This window comes from Protopterus annectens, chromosome 12.part0, assembly GCF_019279795.1.
Source record: "Protopterus annectens isolate FY-2018-M chromosome 12.part0, PAN1.0, whole genome shotgun sequence".
Lineage (NCBI taxonomy): Eukaryota > Metazoa > Chordata > Ceratodontiformes > Protopteridae > Protopterus > Protopterus annectens.
Window position 1 is genome coordinate 844,139,533 of NC_056746.1, and position 21,965 is coordinate 844,161,497.

A 21,965-nucleotide genomic window follows, 5' to 3' on the forward strand; every position below is an offset into this window, starting at 1 on the left:
TGGTTTCTGCAGAATGCAGGTATGGTCTTAAGTTCAACAGCCTTTACAGGAGAGTTTTAGACTCCTTTGAGGAAAAAAAGTGCTTCCTTATTTTCTAAAGTTCATATGCGCCAATTTCCATTCAAGTCTTGCATGATTCAGTTAGGAGTCTCAAAGAGCAGCTTCAGTAGTAGCAAAGCCATACTATGCCATTATCCTTGATAGCAGCCTAGCTTTATTGAAATATTATCCTCCAGAGATGCACACAGTCCTTTTGTAACATTATCCATGACAACAGAAAATTTATGGCAGAACACTACACCAACACATTTTGCAGTATAAAACAGCCGATTTTTAAATCAACAGTACACATCTTCATTCTAACAAAAACATGGAAAAGTATTTTTTGTTGGGATGGGGTTGGGGCAAACCCCATATGCACTGACAGACTTTTGAATCTCCATATATACTACTTATAAAACTGAGCCATCCTTGGGATAAGGACAAAGTTCCTTACCACCAGAGTTCATTTATCTTGCAGATTTCAACAGCAAACATTTGACTAGTTATGGGAGTCAAGTAGAACTTATCAGTTATTCCTATCTTGTGTTTAATTGAAAAAATCACACCCATGTATCACAGTAGTAGCAGTCAGAATGTGCATTATCTTTGACAGCAACACAGCAGTAATACATCATTATCTTAGAGAGCATAAGAGTCGCACTACAGTATTCTCATTGACAGCAGCACAGCCAAACTGCAGCATTATCCCAGAGAGCAGCAGTCACGCTACAGTATTGTAGCTGATAGCAGCAGTAACTGCAGCACTATCCCAGATAGTATCAATTGCACTACGGTATTATCCTTAATAGCTGCACAAGAATACTGCAGATTTATGCCAGACTACAGCAAAGCTACATTACAGCAGTGGACAGCCAGACTGCAGCAGAGCCACATTACAGTATTATCATTGATGGCAGCATGTGAGTACTGCAGCATTAGACTAGATATCAGCAGAGTAATGTTACAAAATTATTGTTGAGAGCAGCAAAGCAGTAGTATAGCATCAGTCAGAATATACTATTATCCTTAATAGCTGCACAAGAATACTGCAGCTTTATGGTAGACAACCTTAGAGTTACACTACAGCAATATCACTGACTGACACTCAGTCATACAGTAAAGTTATCATAGAAAACAACAGAATCATGCAGTATTACCAGTGAAAGCAGCACAGCAGTACAGCAGTATTATCACCAACAGTAGCAGAGTCACATTACAGTATTGTCTTTGATAGCAGCTCAGCATTTTTCCAGTATTATCTCAGGAAGCAGCAGAGATACCCTATAGTATTAACACAGACAGTACAGCATATCCCAGAGTAGCAGACCAACACTACAGTAGTCATATTGTGGTCTAAGTGGAGAGATAATGAAGTCAGCAAAGAAAATGAGAGTTATTAGTGGAACTGAATTCATCCTCAAGTCTTGCTGAAGACCTACATGTGGTAGACCCAGTTTTCACAAAACTGTCACCAAGACAACTCTGATATATAGACTGTATCTTATACATCATATGTCATGGAGAGAGGTAGGTTAAAAAAAATAAAAAAAGACGGCTGGGTGCACAGGTCCCAGGATAAAAAAAGTGCCTAATCCTGGTGTATGCACTGGTGCTAAGACTGGAAAAAATGTCAGTGAAGATTCCTCAGATATGGAAACGTTCCTACAATGGGGTTAGGCCAGGTTCAAGGGGAAAGGGCCCCGTGTTGTAGAAGGAAGTAGTAATCCACAAAAAAAAACACAAGAAACAACAAGTCAAAAGAGAGCCATGAAGATGATGTTGTAGTCTACTGAGGATTAGGAAGAAATTATGTATTGTCACTATTACTTTATCATTGTATAAATAGCCTGTGGTCACTACATCCAACCTCAGTACTGCAGGAGCTCTGACCCAAGGCCTTATGCCTACAAGTTTACTGAGAATTTTGTCATTGCATAATAGCCTGCAGTCCCTGCATCCAACCTCGATCCTGCTGGAGCTCTGACACAAAGCCCTACCCCTTCAAGTTTGCTGAGAATTTTCTCATTGTATAATAGCCTGTCATCACTACATCTGACCTTAATACTACAGGAGATCTGACACAAAGCCCTGTATAATAGCCTGCAGTCATTACATCCATCCTAGATACCACAGGAGCTCTGTCAAAAGGCCCTTCTCCTACAAGTTTTCTGAGAATTGTGTTATTGTATAATAGCCTGCGGTCACTACATCTGACCTTGATAGGAGCTGTGACACAAGGCCCAACTCCTACCGGTTTACTGAGAATGTTGTCATTGTATAATGTCAGTACATTTAACATGAAGAATCTTGCTATGTATAAACTTTAACCAATCAATACATGCCTGCTCTGTAACTGAATGTCTCTGTGAATTAGTCCGTGCTCTCTAAGAACCTCTTACTAAGTTAGCCACTGTTCCCTTTTTCTTGACCAGTGGACTATACTTCATATGTCAGTTATTTATCCTCATGAAATGGCAGAAAACCTGTTTTACTTTGTATTTCTTTGTTAATTGCTTTTTACTGGCTATAACCCGATTGCTTTCAGTTATAATTTGACCTGAGGGTGGTAACTTTTGCTGCAAAAATGTTAGAAGCATAAGATAAAAAAAACTACTGAACATGTCTGGATTGCCCAATATAAACCTGATGTTTTCATGCTAATTGAAAGTTGGCTTAAACCCAGTAAAAGTACTCCAAAGTTATACCTCCTAGCTATAATATCATCCATAGTGACCGTAGAAAGAGGAAAGGTGGTGGTACTGCTTTAATATTTCCCAACACCTACCACAGCAAACCAATACCAACATTCAGTTCAGCAGAACTTCTTATTGCTTTCCTAAAAATAAACAAATATGTATTACTGGTCTTTGCATCACTCCTGGCGACAATGCAGCTATACTGGATATCCATAACATTTCCACAAGAAAAATGCTACTAGGTGATGTGAATATCAGCTGGTTGGAAATAAGCTCTAACACCCCTGCATAGCATGAACTTATATGGTTTCACACAACTAATTAGTAGCCCCACACATTATAGAAATACATCAAATTCCCTATTAGACTGGATTCTAGTATCAGATCCTAGCAAATACACCACCTCAAGTACAATGTCAGACTCTCGGTGATCATCTCCCAGTCTATACAACCAGACATCTCACACATCCAGTTAAACAGCATATTTATAAAACAACATGCAGCCATTCCAAGTTTAACCCAGAAATGTTCATTACTACACTATCATCTATAAACTGGGACTTCCTAAAAATCCTCTCCTTAGATGATGCTGTAAATGAATTCAGTACATCTTTTCTAAATATCCTAAATAGCTTTGCACCTCCTAGAAGGAAGAGATTAACAACAAATAAATGCAATTTCACTATCCAAAAAGAGTAGAGTGCTAATGCAGGATAGAGCAAAAGCATTGAAAGAATGGCAAAAATATAAAACACCTCAATATCTTGAAAACTTCAGAACATTTTGCAATCGTAGTAAAAAGGAAATAAATGAAGACAAAAAACATATTATAATAACCTTCAGAATAATGCTAAACACTACCCTAAACATTTTTGGACATACATTAAAGAAATCTTATATCCCGGCCCAAAATTCAACCCAAACCCCTCTCCCAATAACTCACCACTTGAAACTGCAACACAGTTCAACTTTTATTTTATAGATAGCATAGCATCTCCAACAAAGGATTCCTTAACATCTAATTCCAACCCTGCCCAACAACCACATACTGCCACATCTACTTTCACCTTCAAACCTGTGCACACATCCTGTATAAAACTACTCTTAAATAAACTTAAAATGTGCTATTCTTCTTAATGACCTTCCAAGCGAGTACCTAAAAATAGCAACCGATAACACTGCCTGTTCTGTCTCAATCCTTATAAATAGGTCAGTCCAGGAATCCCACATTCCCTCTCACTGTAAAAACAAAATGAAAACTCGAGCAAAGCTAGAACTTCCACTGAGTGACCTCCCAAACCTCTTGTATCAGAGGCACATGGGATATTTGCAAATGACCCTTATGAACATCAGGTATTTCAGCTAATTGGCGATTCTGAATGGCCATGACTTGTTTTGTCGTTTTAATGGACAATTTCATGCCAATAAAGCCAAACCCCACTAGCTGTGGATATGCATATTTCGGCCTTGTTATGACCTCATCAACACAGCACAAGCAGAGTGTTTGACTAAGCATTAGAAACACAAGGCTGTTATACCCAGCTGATGTCCATTATCATTAGGGTCACTGCAAAAATATCCCAAACAACAAACTAAAACAATGAGTGAAAAGGTCACTGAAAAACCAATCAGTAAAAACAAAATGAAAACCTCAGCAATGCTAGAACTTCCACTGAGTGACCTCCCAAACTTCTTGTAATAGAGGCACATGGGATATATGCAAGTGATCCTTATGAACATCAAGTGTTTCAGCTAATTGGTAATTCTGAATGCCCATGACTTGTTTCATCGTTTTAATGGACAATTTCACTCCAATAAAGCCAAACCCCACTAGCTGCGGATATGCATATTTTGGCCTTGTTATGACCTCATCAGCACAGCACAAGCAGAGTGTTTGACTTAGCATTAGAAACACAGGGCTGTTATACCCAGCTGATATCCATTATCATTAGGGTCACTGCAAAAATATCCCAAACAACAAACTAAAACAATGAGTGAGAAGGTCACTGAAAAACCAGTCAGTAAAAACAAAATGAAAACTCCAGCAAAGCTAGAACTTCAAGGCCAAAATATGCATATTCACAGTTAGTGGGGTTTGGCTTTATTGGCCTGAAATTGTCCATTAAAATGACAAAACAACTCATGGCCATTCAGAATCGCCAATTAGCTGAAACACCTGTTGTTCATAAGGATCATTTGCATATATCGTATGTGCCTCTGATACAAGATGTTTGGAAGGTCAATCAGTGGAAGTTCTAGCTTTGCTGGAGTTTTCATTTTGTTTTTACTGACTGTTTTTTCAGTGACATTCTCACTCATTGTTTTACATTCCCTCTCTCTGAAAAAAGTCACACATTATCCATCTGCACAAAGGAAGAAATTCAACACACATTAATAACTTTAGGCCTATATCTATCTTATCTCCACTTGCCAAAATGTATTCAAAAATAATTGCTAGACTATCCCCTGCAGGAAGTACTCCTATCCCCTACACAACATGGCTTCCATCCTTCCCATAGTACTAGCACTACCCTTCTAAACTATATAGATACCGTTAATAAAGCCAGAGATAATGACAAAGTAGTCTCTTCCTTATTTCTAGAATTGTCTAAAGCTTTTGACACAGTTTGTCACATCAAACTTCTACTTCAAATGTCCTCACTAGCTCTCTCTCTCTCTCTCTCTCTCTCTCAGCCCACCCTTCTGTGGTTTAAAAGCTACCTGTCCAATAGGTATCAGTCAGTAAAATGACACTCCATACTCTGTCCTTACCTCCCAGTCCCCAGCAGTGTACCACAAGGTTCTGTCCTTGGTCCTATCATCTTTAACATTTTCACCAACACCCTCTATTCATCCACACAACAGGCCACCCTAATGCAATACGCAGATTATTTCACTCTCATTTACACATTTGAGAACATGGTGCACCTCTAAATAATTACACAGGAAGCTTTAACAGCCACTGAAACATGGCTTTGTAATTCACAATCCATGCTCAACCCAAAAATGACCAAACTACTACTTTTTTCCCCAAATCCCTCTCTCATGAAAAAACAAAATTAAAAGTACTCTCTCAATAATATAACCATTGACGTTTTTTCACATAGCAAATTATTAGGGGTGATAGTGAATGATAATCTTAGAATTGACCTGTACATACAAAATTGCAAAGGAAAAACCCATCAAAAACAAAGGTTACTTTACAGAGCCAAAAGGTTTCTCACCGGTGCAACTAATACTATAACTGCCACTACTTATCCTCTCCCCAGACTTCTTTATGGTGCTCCCATCCTTACTAACCTCCAGATTTCACAAAAATTAAAACTTGAACAATTCTATGACAAAGTAGCTAAATTTGCAGTAAATGCCACTTTCAGAACCCACCTCTGTATAGCAATAAAATGCCTAAATTGATTAGAACTGCCTCATTAACTAACATATAGCTTCTTACCATTTATTAAATTACCATCATCCTTTTGCCTGTCCAGCACGGAAAAGTATTCTACACAACTATGTTCCCAGTCGGGCATTGCGATCCATTGACCAAAAACTCCTGTCTGTCTACACACATATCAAATCTGCTGGGCATTGTCTGTACTCATGCAAGGTTTCTAAAGCCTGAAACTCCTTATCTGTATCCATTAGGTCAGTACCAGTGGCAGATTTAATCCTGGGCACAGGGGCGCATGCCACCTCCTTTTAAAGCTGTTGTACATCGGTGGCATAACAAAATATTAATAAATAAAAGAAATGCACTATTCTTTTGTTGAAATCAGAAAATGTACAATCAAATAATGCATTTTTGTTTCAACCAGTGGTACTCAATCTACTGGGAGTGCTAATGCTCTCACATTATGCTCATTCATCTCTCAACTGTAACACTTTTGAAGGTAGGTTCTGTTCTTCAGCCTTCCCATGTGTGCTTTGCAAGTGTATCTTCTGAAATACTATTGAACTGTGAGGATTAGTTCCTTGACAGCTGATTCTCACAGTCCAATCATGTTCCAGAAGCCACAGTTATCCTGCTCAGAAGTTATGGGAAGGGAAGCCAGGAAGAGGACTGACAGTTTTTGATGAAATAGCCAGAACCATAGGGCAGGGAGGGGGAGGAGTATCCCACTTTTACAGCTTTTGGCCAGGAGGCTTCTACAATTTAAAAAAAAAAATAAAACTTCTTCACTCCGCAGTGGTGGTATCTTCCCTTTTAAGGAGGATCATGCATGCATGCACGGCAGCAAGGATGTAAACACATTCCACACTAGCATGCAGAATTTAAACTGGCTGTTCCATTGAGTGAGAGTGTGTGTGTGTGTGTGTGTGTGTGTGTGTGTGTGTGTGTGTGTGTGTGTGTGTGAGTAGAGAGAAGACAGGTGTGTGTGTGTTTGTGTGTGTGTGTGTGTGTGTGTGTGTGTGTGTGTGTGTGTGTGTGTGTGTGTGTGTATGTGTGTGTGTGTGTGTGTGTGTGTGTGTGTGTGTGCGTGTATGTATGGATGTTTAACATACCTCTCAACTGTCCAGATTTTGTCTCATACTTTTGGCTTGTTTCTCATAAAATTTGTGGTTTGCTGGCACATCAGGGAGGACTGAAGAGACTAAATAATGACATATATATGGGTTTCAGACTTCATATCCTTCAGAAAATACACACTAGCACAAATCCTGTTATTCTAGTAACTTTCTAAGTTAAAAAAGAGCAATATTTAAAATCTATCTGTATTTTGGGCCATTGTATCTGCATTATTTCAGGATTTGTCCAGATTTCTTGCACTAAGAGGTTGTGAGGTAGGCGTAACTCTCAACTATCCAGATTTTTGCAGAATGTCCTCATTTCTGCCTCATATTTTGGCCTGTTCTATAACATGTGGTTTTCTGGCAAATCACTGATGATTGAAATAATTAAATGATGTAATACATTTGAGTTTCAAACTTCATTTCTTTCAGAAAATGCATGCTAAGACCAATGATGTTATTCTAGCAACTTTCTAAGTCTGTAAGACCAATATTTAAAATCTGTCTCGATTTTTGGGCCTTTGTCCCCCATTATTTTAGGCTTTGTGCAGATTTCTTATGCTACGAGGTTGAGAGATATGGAGATATGGTATGTAATGCCCTACTTAGGGGGAAGGGCAGGTTAGTCAATTAACCTGATCAAGGCTGACTCTGTAACTTGGTTACAGGAGACAAGAGCCTAAATCCTCTATACCAACTACCAGACTGCTGAAGGAATCATGAGCTTCAATGGAGACAAGAGCCTGAATCCTGCACACTGACTACCAGACTGCTGAAGGAACTGTGGGCTTCAGTGAATACAAGAGCCTGAATCCTCTACACCAACTACCAGACTGCTGATGGAATTGTGTGTTTGAGTTTGAGTACATTTTCAGGGAATTGAGTTTCACTGCATTTTCAAGGGATTATGAGTTTCAGTTAATTTTCATGGAACTGTGAATTTCAAGGGAAGAAAGTTTATTGCTGCTCATGTAGATGGAGTGCTGATATTGCAGTGCCCTTTTGATTGCCTATTATTTGTTGCATTTTAAGGGGTTCTACACTCCTGAGTATGTCCTCCTTTGTATGAGATGCCTAGTAACTATGAACTTGTTGTTGTCAGTCATTCCCTATTGCAATATTACCAGCTTACCAATATTTTTTAATGTAACATAGGCAATTAATTCTTCAAGAGCAGCAGGCACTGAATTTGTAGATGAAACATTGAAATGTAAACTTGTTTGCCAGTAGCAACCTCATTGTTAGTTACAGTTCTCTTTAAATGTGGAATTATTTGTATGACTTTTGCTTCTGCAGAGATTGTGCTTATTGAGTGATATTGTTAGATTGTAAAGACAGAGTTTGAGTGGCCTTTTATGGTTGAAATGTTCTGAAATGGGTAGTTTTGTCATTATTGAGTCATACATTTTGTTTCATTGCTTATTAGTAGAATATTCAAAACTACAAATTTAAAACACATTCTAAAAAGTGGTATGTTATTAGGCAAGGAATATAATTTTATACAATCAGGAAGGTGAATCAAAGAATACATATATGTATGCATGGCCCTAAAAATGTGTGCCCATGGTTTGAAAACAGCCCAAAGGTAAATGTAATCCTCCACTGGTTAGATGCATCTTGTTTGAATGTGGGTTTTCATGTCTTTTCAATGAATGTGAGTTTCAAGGGCAGAGATGTTTACTGCTCATGCTAAGTCTGTTTTCATTTTGAGACTGTATTGTTTGTTTAGCAAATGGCTATCAGTGTTTGCGCTATTTATTTCTATATCTGTAATAATTGTATAAGTAAATAAGAAAATGGTATGCACAGTGACAGGTTTGAACAGTGTTTATGGTAACTATGGAGAAAGCCAAATATTGGAGTACTGGAATGGCTGGGGAGGAGGCTGCTGCTGGGGGTAGGGAGTTGTTGCATGAGAGGCTGCTCTGGGGCTGCCCAGATCGATTACCCTGCCTAGGACCCCATTTGACCATGATCCGGCTCTAGTATTTCGCACTGTTATGTACCATAAACTATTGGAAGTTCTTTGCCTAAGACCCCATTTGACCATGATCTGTGTTTGGTAATAAAGGCATGAAAGCGCTTATTAATTTTTACAACTGACACTGTTGTTTCATTCCAACTATTGATAGTTTATGGTTTTCGCTGTTATTTACTGTTAATTAATAACAGTCATATCGTTGAACATGCCAGTGCAGTTCTGTGGATTGTGGACCTCAGCTGAAGTGGCAGCAGCCCACCCAGGTACAGTCTGGGCAGTAAGTTATGAAGTGATGACAGTAAAAATAATAATGACAACAACGATGAGGATGACAAAATAAGACAACAGTAAAAATAATAATGACAACAACGATGAGGATGACAAAATAAGACAACAGTAAAAATAATAATGACAACAACGATGAGGATGACAAAATAAGACAACAGTAAAAATAATAATGACAACAATGATGAGGATGACAAAATAAGACAACAGTAAAAATAATAATGACAACAATGATGAGGATGACAAAATAAGACAACAGTAAAAATAATAATGACAACAACGATGAGGATGATAAAATAAGACTTAGTAAAAATAATAATGACAACAATGAGGATGAGAAAATAAGACTTAATAGTAAAAATAATAATGACAACAATGATGAGGATGACAAAATAAGACTTAATGCAGGCAGGAAACCATAATCAATTTGACACTATTGTTAGTGCTTTCAGAATAGGTTCATAAAGTTTCTTCCTTGCCTTAAGACTTCTTTTTTTCCTCATATTTTCAATTCTGCAAGTTGGCCCCAGTTTAGTTAGATTTTTTAAAGTCATTCAAGAAACATTAATTTATTTAAACTATAATAAAAAATGCTGTGGGTGTTTTATTCTGCTTATAAAATATTATTAAAGCTTCTTGCCTTTAAGCCTTCAGTTAGGTTATTATTGTTATTCTTAATGTTGTCCACTTTTTGCTGTACTTCTGTTGTATTTAATTGAATAAATGAAAAAAATGCAGCAGGTTGAGTTTGAAAACGGTAAACAGCTTTTGCTCACAGTTGTTATTTAAACCTCAAAACTTCATACCTCAAGGGATAAAGCCAAAAACATAATGGGTCAGGAAAAAGGTCAAAGGTCTAGAACTAGGGACAGATTTTAAGCATCACCAAGAAAAAACTCAGTCCGGCACACTGGACCCAGTAAAGGCAACTCAGTAAAAATCACAATCCCAGAAAAACAATCCGGTATCAATAATATTTTTTAATGTCACAAAGGATTAAGCACTTTCATTCCACAACAGGGAACTTCATCAGAATACATCATCACTCCCATCAAATGCATAAATAACACCATTTTTTTATCCAATTAATTACATCATTAAAATTTCAAAAATCTATTGGTCCCTAGCTAATTGATACCGAGTAATTATAATAACTAATACACAAACATTAATCAAGAACATTGTAGTAAAAAAATACTGAGACTGTTCAACAATTTGCAATATGTATGTTTTTTATGTGTATGTATATATATATATATATATATATATATATATATATATATATATATATATATAAATAATAGTTTGTTGCACTCAATATATTAGGATATGTAATAATGTATTGCACTCAATATTTTAAGGCTGTTCTTTTTAGTGCAGGAATAACAGAGTAGTGTTCATTCAAACCAGGGGGGATACAGGCATCCATCCTCAGCTGCCACATAAGTTCTCTGTACTCAAGACTGGTTTCCCAGTCCCCACCTCTGTCAGAAACCTTTACCTGCTCCAATACCCAGAACCTGAACTGGCCTGAGTACACTGTAAGGAATGCTTGTACAGGACATTGGTTTGCTTTCCTTTACTGATCTCATACATGTGCTCGTAGATCCTTTGTTTTAATTCCCTCGCAGTTTTTCCCACATACTATGAGAAACACTATGCACAATAAGCCAAGTAAACCACCCCTTTAGTATAACAACTATAGTAACCAGTTGCTATTAATCTTTTGAATGTTCCACAAGATCGTAATTCAGACAGATTTGAAATATAAGGGCACTTGGGGCACATCCTACACTTAAAGGAACCCTTTCTAATATTATTCTCATTACAATATGTAGTACCTTCAAAATAATTTGTCAGGTTTGGTCCTCTTCTAAATCCAAATTTCACAGGTCTCAAGAACATATTGAAACTATTAGGCATACTTGAAAAAAGAATCCAGTACCTACAAATAATATTTTTAACCTCCTGGGTGTCTGTATGGTATTCAGTCACAAAATATAAACCTTTACTTAAATTTTGCCTCACACCTACTGGATGTCCCTGGGGTGTCCCATCCTGATTACCACCAACAGGTAACCCCTCACTCATAAAGTCTTTCCTAAGGGCCATCAAAGGATGGTATCTTGTACCCCACGTATTCAAAATTTCATATTTAATGGAATTCACCAAATCTTTTGGATAACCCCTATTCCCAAAACGTTCCTCAATATAGTTAAGTTCATTAGCTAAATCATCCTTCAAGGTATTTATACGAGTGACCCGCACCATTTGCCATTTAACAATATTCATTTTTTGAGAAAAGGGGTGGTCACTTTAGAAATGTAGATAGGAATTAGAATAGTGTTTTTTCCTATACAAGGTAGATACATGTCTACTATTGATTACATCCTTCCTAATGCTTACATCCAAAAAACTAAATACCCAAAATTCAGTGGTATTGTTGATGTAATCAACAACAGTCTCAATATCATTCTTGGAACCTTTCTAAATGATGAAGATGTCATCCAAGAAACAGTAATATGCTCTTATACTGTCATAAAAAGGGGAACAAAAAACAAAATGCTGCTCCCAATATAGCAAGGCAATTTTGGCATGCACAGGGTCAGAAGAGGCCTCCATAGCTACCCCATCCATTTGCTTGTAATATTTACCCTGAAAAAACATATAATTGTTCTTAAGCACTAATTCCATGTTGTCTAATATTAACCTAAAGTCTTGTGGAGACAAAAAATCTAATTCTATAAGGACCTCTTCGAACCAGGCTAACCCAACATTGTAGGGTATAACACTAAAGAGATCTTTGATGTCAATAGTTACAAACACATATTCAGAGTTAAATTCAATTCCCCCTATTTTACTTAAAAAATCCCAGGAACCAATAAGGATATGCTGATATAAACCATAAAATGGCTTTAATTTTGTGTCTACAAAAATGGCAAGTGGTTGAATTTTTGAACCAGCTGATGAAACAATGGGTCTCAAAGGAGGTTTATGACATTTTTGTGGATTTTGGGCATACTGAAAATCCCCAGGATAACTGGTTTAGGCACACTCAAAAAAATCAAACAATTGCTTGTCAATGGTCCCCTGTAACAAGTTATCCTCCAGCCACAAATCCAGATTTTTATATGCCAAACCTATTTCCTTTTTAGAAACTTGCAGATAGTTACCATCACAATGTAAGATCTCCAGCATTTTACTGGAGTATACCCATTGCTCCATGATCACCCCCCTTATTCGGTTTCATAATCCTAAGTTCCTGATTTCCACTCAGTTCACAAACCAAGCTCTTTTCTTCCTGGGTTAGATTGTTATTATACCATCTTTTTTATTTTTATTATTATTACTTAATAATTTCCGAATGTCCTTCTCCACCAGTGCCTCATAATTAGTCAAGACCGGGTGGGTGGGAGGGTTAATTATGATTTTTTTCTTAAGTCCACCTTCATTAATCACAGGACCTTTCTCTAACAATACTTCCATATTTAAGTTCCTCACAAACAACTCATCTAAAATCATATTGGCCACCGACCCTTTTTTTGTGGGAATGTATGAAAAACCTTTTTGAAAGAGTTCAAAATGTATGTTTGTCAAAACCATATCACTATAATTGAAAATATGGAAGTTATCCATCGTATAAACAGGTCCTTCTATCTGGATGACCGTTTCATCAGTCCTTAACCCTTCCAAATGTGTGGGCTCTAAGGGTTACCCATCTAATAAAACAGATTTCAAGTATAACAGGTTTTTGATTAGCATGCATTTTCTGAAGGATATGAAGTCTAGAAGTCTGAAACTCAAATGTTTATCATTATTTAAGTTTTGCAATCCTCATAAATTTGTCAGAATACCACAAATCTTATGAGGAACAGACCAAAAATATGACACAAAATCAGGGACAGTCAAATGTATGCTCTCATCTTTCAACCCCTTAGGGCAAGAATCAGTTAAAAAGTGTGAAAGGCTTGAAATCATGGGCAATTTTAAGTTTACTCTTATCACCAAAGCAATGGATGAAGGTACAACAGTTCACACCACATTACCTTGACCTGACCAAGCCTTTTGACACAATCCCCTACTCAGGTATAGTAGAAAAGCTGAATAAACTGGGAATAAAGCCTTACATCACTAGCTGGACTGCCAACTAGCTCACAGGATGCAGGAGATCAAAATAGGGGAGGCTACCTCTAGAAAGAAACCAGTCACCAATGGAGCCCCACAGTGCCCGGTGCTGATACTTTTCCTCTTTGGTATGTACTTCTCAGAAGTAAAAGCAAATACCAAAGGCCTTTGGCTGACTAAGTTTGAGATGACTGCAGTCTAGAACCATTTATTCATAGGATCATAGGAGGTTACTAGACTAATGGCACTGGGACCCTTACAAGCCTAGCCAAGAGTTTATCCCCAAAAAATAAACCTCAGTCAGCACCTGTCGCCCGTGACAGTAAGAGACACAGTTGGAACCCCTGGGATGAATTTGTGGTTTCCCATCCACTCATCAAGGTTGTGCTTGAAGAGGGTCAGTGAGGTGCTTTGTTTGATGTGTATGGGAAGTCTATTCCTGATACAGGGCAGCCTCTGGGAGACAATCTCTCTAGCAGGTTTTTTTAATGTCACATAGGTTCAGGCCTTTTGAGCGGGTAGTGCATGAGGAGCTAGACATACAGATATGGAGCATCTCTTGTATGTCAGGGTCCAAGATTGCCTTGTAGGTGAGACACAGATAATCCCTGAGCAGTCTGTATGATACCGAGTAGAGTGATAGTGATTTGAGCCTGTCTGCACAGGACAGGTGTTGGTGGCCATGGATTCTCTTTGTGAGGTATTTCAGTCTCCTTTCCAGTTGGTGCAAATGTTTTGAGAGGTACATCCCAAATGGGGAGTTATACTCAATTATTGGTCTAATGAGGGAGGAGTATAGAGAGGAAATAATCTCATTTTTTCTGGATGCAATCCCTTTACTTATAGTAAAAGAACAAAAGCTGCACCAAATTCATGAAACTGTATAAAATGAAATTAGTTCATTTATTCTTGCAGAAAATAGTAAAATAGCACCCTTTACTTATCAGATGAACCAAGTAAAAGGCTTTTCTGACCACTGCCGCTACATGATGGTCTAATTTGAGGTTGTTATCAATCTGAGTGCCCAGGTCTTTCACCACAGGTTGTGTGCTTAGGGGGTTGCTGTTGATGTGGTAATCAGTAGGGGTCGTGTTTTTGCTGAATCCCCAAATGACTTAACCATCATGCAGAAAGGTTTGTCCCAAACAATAACTGGTATCAGAATCATGAATTGAAACTAAACTCCACAAAATATATTATCGTATACTTTGGGAAGTCGTCTACCCCAGGAAACTGCCAAACTGACAATACCCCAGTGACAGATGACCCGGTTGTTTGGCATTTGGGAACTTGTGTGGTCAGTGACCTGACTTTTGACCAATATGTGTCCAGTGTCATAAGCAACTAGATCTACAGATGTTATTGTCCCCCTTTACAAAGCCCTCATTAGGTCAATCATTTTGCATAATGCTCACTTCGGCACGTATCTGTCCAGACACATGCAATAGCTGGAATGCCCACAGAGGTACCATTCTAAAAGGATACAAGTCCTAAACAATAGGTCTTATATGGACCACCTCAAAGCCTTATCACTATACTCGCTAACCTACAGAGTTCTAAGAGGTGACCTGTGTCTTGTATACAAGCCATCCTCTGACACAATACTGATGGACCTACTGAACATCAGTAAGTCAAATGGCATCAGAAATACTCAGTCCAGGTATCTAAACAGAATGGTGTGGAGAGACAGATATATATCACAGAGGATACCAATGTTGCAGAACAGACTCTCCATTCAAGTAAAAGAAAGATTAGCCCTGTCCATATTCAAATGCAACTTGGATCTAATAATGGGTAATAGAAAATGCACCCAAGGGTTGCCTCTCGTGCCACCAATGGAAAGATGCAGTTTCTAAATGCTGCATCCCTTACATTGGTCCCCTCAAATTATCTATAGTATGATCACAGTTATTCTCATTAGGGCTAATATACAATTATCAACCATGGGATAGGTAAGACCAATCAGGAAATGTTAATTCAAGCACCAAAAGGGAAACTGGCTGAGCTTAAAATGTCCTCCAAGTGAACCTATGTTGAGATACTAAATAGTTTTAATAAATTGCCCTTTTTAGATCACTAAGTGCCTCTTTTACCCTCTGCCCCCTGCAGCCTTCGGCAGCTTCTAGAGTCTCTGTGAAACAGGTAGTAAACCTTTAACATACTTACATTTAATCAAGGTTTGTTGCTTGGGGGTGGAAGGATGTGTGAAAACATTAACAGTGACCTTTTTTTTGAGTAATGGGAGAGGGCAGCTGGTAAAAAGGTCTACGGACTTCATAGAACAATGTTAACACAGATACTGTACGCAATAGGGGTGGGGCAAGATTTGGAAGTCTGGAATGAGTAATTCTTATTGGCTTCTTCTGTGCTAATGGCATATTTTTACTTTCCCTAACTTTACAGATCAGGTCCCTTGCTTTGTTTAGGTTTCTGAATCGTACTGCCATGGAATTGCTTTGATGGGCAGATTTATTTCTGTTATACTTACCATTTTTTTATTTATGTTTGCTGAGCTGCAGTATTCATTATCTGTGGGTTCCACTGACTCCTTCAGACCTATTTTGCTGGCTTGTGATTTGGTAGTTGCTGGTATCTGCAGCAGAAGCCTGGATCATTTTTTTCTTTCTTCTTAACTTCCTGTGGAGATCCAAAGTAATGAAGAGTAAGATAACTAAATTAATTCTTTATCAAATATGTCTCACAGAGATGTGAACATCTGATTTTTCCTTCTAGCTTTGCATTATATAAATATTTTATGAGCATTTTTTGTTACACTTTAGTTGGGTCCTTTATAGGTTCATAGGTATGTACTAGGCTATTTGGAAGCATTTCTTATTACACAATATTGACATTTACAGCATGTACAGTCTATGTTTTTTATGTGAACATTTCCAGTGGCTACTTTTCTTTTTAATTTGTGCATATAATATATTATTGTTGACCATTTTTGGCTACTTGTTTTGATAAGTTCTGTTTTATTTATGAGTTTTTATGGCTTCTCTTTCCTAACTAGTGTGTACATCATATGTCTTGTGTGGGAGGTATTATCTTAGATAAACAGGAGAGAGTGAGAGAATGAGAAAGAGAGAGAGAGAGAGATAGATAGATAGAGAGAGAGAGAGAGAGAGAGAGAGAGAGAGAGAGAGAAACAGCATATAAAGAGAGGGAGAAAGAAACAATATGAAAAAGAGAGGACGGAATATAATACGAAATCGAGAGAATTAGAAAAAGAGAATATAAGAGAGTAAAGAATATGAAAGTGAGAGAGAAAAGTGATAAAAGGAGAATATGACACAGAGAGTTAAAGAAAAACAGAGAAACTGAATATGAAAAAGAGAGAATAAGAAAAAGAATATGAAAGAAAAGGATGGAATGAGTAAAAGAAAAAGAGAGTGAGAGAATAAGATGGAACATTCCACACATGAGAGTATTTGATATGGTCTCTATAGTAACAGTGTTCAGCATATATTTGCAAAGCATCCCTGAAATTGCCTCATATTTTGGTCTGTTCCTCATAAAATATGGGATCTTCTGGCAAAGCATTGATGATTCCAATTTCCAAATAATGTCAGATATTTGAGATTCAGACTTCATATCCTTCAGAAAATCAGCAATATGTAAAATATATTTGTGATACAAGTTTCCAGCTAGCCTTATTAGGAGTCTCACAGTTAAAAGGGGATTCCATTTCTAATACATCTAGATTCCAGTACAGCCAAGCATAAAAAATTCCCTTTGAATATCGCATCAAGGAAGGCAGCAGTTCTCATGTTGTAACATGGTGGCATGTTCAGCAAATAAAAAAATGCATTTGTGAAGCTTCATAGCAAATGTGAAGATCTGGTACATTTGACACTCCTAATTATAGATTTATAGGTTATTGTTTGCCTTAATGCTAAGAGGCTATCAAAAATTTCAGCCCCATCCCCCGATTGGTGGGAGATTAAGAATGTCTTCTTTAAGTAGACTTCCCCCTTATGGCATGGGTGAAAGTTTGGGGTCTTCTATTCAGTAATTCAGATTGGTTTTAAAGGTTGCTAGGGTATTTCTCTGCTTGATATATAAAGGCGGCCTATTCCAGAAATGAATATACTCTGGTTTATGTACCTGTCATGCTGTATGGTGAGTTTGATATTCTAGTATAGGTTTAAGTCTCCAGAACGTGTTTGCCTTAAAATGGTTCTAGTTAGATAAAGGAAGTCCTAGAATGCTGGGTTGTTTGTGAGCAAGGATCATCCCTGAGGAGTTTGTGTGAACCAAAGAGTGTGGACTTAGATTTTAGTCTATCTAGTGAGGAAACTTTGTGTTTTAAGCATGTTTAAGTGTTTAGTGAGGTACATGTTAAATCGTGCATTACATTCAATGATCACCTTAATATGGAAGGAATAAAGTGGCACTACAACATCATTAGACCATGGTGGGATAATGCAAAGGTTATATTGTTTAAGGCTAAAAGATTTTCTAACCACCATAGAGGTAAGATGGTCAATGAAGAGTCTATTATCCATACACCAGTCAAGTCCGGGATGACTGACCCAGATTTAAGTGTATTGTTACATTTGGGTTTTCTCTATTGCCGATAAGGTTTGTGAAATATCTTATTTTAACAAAGCGTCCTGTGTGTTTAAAGCATATGTTGCAAAACATTTTTATTATTTGTGAAATTGTAATCCAAATAAGACATACTGTTATTCACATAGTGGCTAGATTAGTGTTCATTTGACTTGTAAACTGGAATATTTTGAAAAGATGAAAGGGAAGACACTGAAGGTTTTTAGGTTTAACTGAGATAAATCCAAAATGAAACTAAAATAACACTCTTAATAAAAGCTCAGGAAGTATTTAGTCAGAAGGTATTTATAAGGAAATGGCTGTTTTAGTAACATCATCTATAAGATTAAATAATTACTAAACTGAGTATTTGCTTTTTGGGATTTTTTCATAACATCTACTTTCTTAATTGCTGTGTTACTTTTACTTAACTGGACTTCAATGTTTACTCATAAGTCATTATTTACTTAAAATATAAATTTGGCTAATATCGCCTTCACTGGGACTCTTTCCTAGGTTATAACAATGCATATGCCAGCTATGCCATTGGATGGGACTGTGACATGGCATGGGCAACCAAGCATCTCTTTCAGGCATATGTTGAAAAAACTTATACTATGTGTAAATATGCTGTGTGCTGCACATGAATTACCTGTTTCTCCTACCACATCCACAGTAAAATCATGTGCAACTGAATCTATGTTGCTGTCTTTTCACACATGATTTCAGAACATCATAAGGTGATCTTTCCACGTCCTACAAACCTGGTGTCCCAGTTTTCCATTCTCACACTGCTAGTCAGCTAACCAGATTGTGCCCCCCCCCCGCCTTTTGCAGATTCTTGGATCTGCCACTGAATACCCTCCCTCCCTCCTATCATTCAAAACCACTCTGAAAGACTTCCTAGATAAAATTTAGCTCTGTTTTTGCTCAAAACCAGGATAAACTATATCCCAAAATGTGAAAAAGTATTTTTCATTCCTTATACCTCCTTACTCTCTTGTCTTCACTTACTTCCTTACTTCTATCAAATTCTCTTCCCTGACTTTCTCCCTAAATATACTATAAGCCTGTTTTCCCTCACTTCATATTGCAATTGCTGTTTGTATTAGACTACATTACATGTAATTTCTCTACAAACTGTCTAAAATTTCTCTAAATATTAAATGATTGTTTTATAATTTGTATAAATTCTTAACCAATATTTTTTATATTATGTCTAATTTGTTATAATTATTTAAAACTGTAGATGTTTTTGTTTTATTTTTGAAGATTGTAAAATGATGCTTCTTAAAATGTTTTGTAATAATTTGGAGCTTTTCAACCCGGACTTCCACTGAAAATGGGCTTCTACCCAGTCGGACTTAATATTACACATAGAAGATATTTATAAAAATTAAAAGAGAAATTAGATGAAAGACAAATACTTGCACAACAAAAACTGTCATAAGCTTCAAATTCAAAATTATGATCATTTACACAACAGACCCATGAAAAACATTAAATAGATGAAGAGACTTTGGACCACCTGGAAAAAGAAGCGACAGAGGAAGTGCAAAAATATAAAAAACAAAACCCGTTACCCAGAGATGTTTGAAAGGTAAAAAGAAGAAACACGGACATGGGGAATAAAAAGAGATCCGATATGGTACAATATTTTTTGCAAATGAGATAGCAAAACTAATCAATATAAAAAAGCATTACCAAGGATACTTAAAGTGAATTACAGGAAAGGCACAAAGATATAGAAAATTTCGCAATACAAAAAAAAATAAGAAAAAAGGGAGAAAGAAGATTATAATGGAGAAGTTAAAGAATTAGAAAATGAAGTTATAGATTACCTGTAAAGCGAAGGATTTAGTGTAGAAAATCCAGCACAGGTAATATCACGGCAGGATGGAACACTGAGCTCCCAAATTAAGGCGAAACCGTTGGAGCAGGAGGCATCTGAAGACTTGCCACATGATGATGCTCTAGAAACTGCTACAAAAGTTCATTTGGAGTTGCACAGTAAGGGAAGGAGCAGGAAACAGTGGCAACTCTGATGCAGCAATGTGGTGGGGTGATGGACCAATGAGTTCCCATAAGAAGGAGCTGCAGATGATGCAGGCTGCATCTGAAGAGGATATGTCACAGGAAGATGTTCTGAAAATTTCTGTAGAATGCCCATAAGAAATGGTAAGAATGTCCAATCAGTTAAGAAGAAAATGCTCTAAAGGAAGAGTGGCTTGATTTAATACAGATGTATAGACATATTAAGATGATGAAAGAAATAGATTACAGAAAGTAAATAAGACACAAAGTGTTAGAAGTCTGATAAAACAGATGAACACAGTAAACAAGACTATTAAGATAAATTCATGTGATATAACAGAGGTGAGTATGATATATAACTGTGCAGCTAAATGAAAAACAGATAAAGTATTACCTCAAAAATACAGAGCAATAAGGGAAATGAAGGGAAGAAATAAAATGCCACCACAGAAGCTTCAAATAGAGAACATTATAAATCAATTAAGACAAAAAGTGTCATTGTTAGAACAATATAGAAGAGGAAACAGATAAACAAAAATGTACCAAAAACAAAGCAGTACAAGGATAAGGCACCCCAAAGAGAAATAAGTCCAAATGTAAAAGCTAGCTCACAGGGTGGCACCACGGTAAGGCACAACAAAACACTTTATTCCAATATAGTGCACTCCAAAATGTTAGTGCTTTCGTGTTCAGAGATCAGCAGTTCTTCAGACAGAATAAAAATTCTCTGGCTATTCATTTAAATAGTAGTAACAGCGTATCAAATCAAGACATCAATTAAAACATAATTTCAAGTTAACCCTTTGCATTCTGAAACTTTTAATAAAAACTTTGTAAAACCTACACAAACTCACCTCAGAACATTTGTGTATGACATAAACCTTGATTTATAATATGAATATAGATTGTAGATATATATATATATATATATATATAAATATATATATATATATATATATAATACCAAATTATTAATTCATATAGTTAAAAATATGTTATTAATTCCTAATGAATCAAAGTTCTATCTACTAAAGATGGCTTCAAGGATACTCTATCATTCAGACCACAAGCCTTGTCCACTTGCAGTCTGATGATTCACTTAACCTCCTGTTTCTTTGTATGAATTTTAAAATTACCAAGTCTAACACTCTTTTTGATCAATTCAATGGCTAAAAAAAGAAACCTATGAGAGAGATCATTACATAATACATGACGTGCTAAAGCATTTGTTTCATCTTCTTTATTTATTGCGTATAAGTGTTCCATTACTGTCTCCCTCAAAGTCCTATTCGTCTTTCCTATATAAAATGACAAACCCTTTGTGGAAGTTGCTAAATACACTGTCGCATGTTGTGCAGTCAGCATAATGATGAAACTCATACTTTTTATGGGTTGTGGGCTGTATAAAAATGTTATTAGCCATATAAATCCAAAATCTAGTTTCTGCATGGAAACGTCCCTGAGTGTACTGATTGGACTCTCTTATTATCTTCCTTCTCAAAACATAATAATCTCTTTAGAGATTTTGTATTCTTGTAGGTATACCTAGGTCTCAAACCCACCACACCTGTCATTTTTTCATCAGTAGTTAGAATACTCCAATTCTTAGTAATGATCTCATTTATAACTTTATTATTATTAGAATAAGGGATGATGACCCTAACATTTTGACCTCTATTATAACTTGCATTACCTTCTGTTAATTCAACATTATTCTTCTGTCTAAAGAACAGTTTACTTCC

General features: G+C 36.7%; 1 protein-coding gene across 4 annotated transcripts in view; it reads left to right on the forward strand.

Annotated features, from left to right (window-relative positions):
* LOC122816834 (tripartite motif-containing protein 54-like) overlaps nucleotides 1–21,965 on the forward strand; it is a 361,207-nt gene that overhangs the window by 282,548 nt on the left and 56,694 nt on the right. The window lies entirely within an intron of this gene.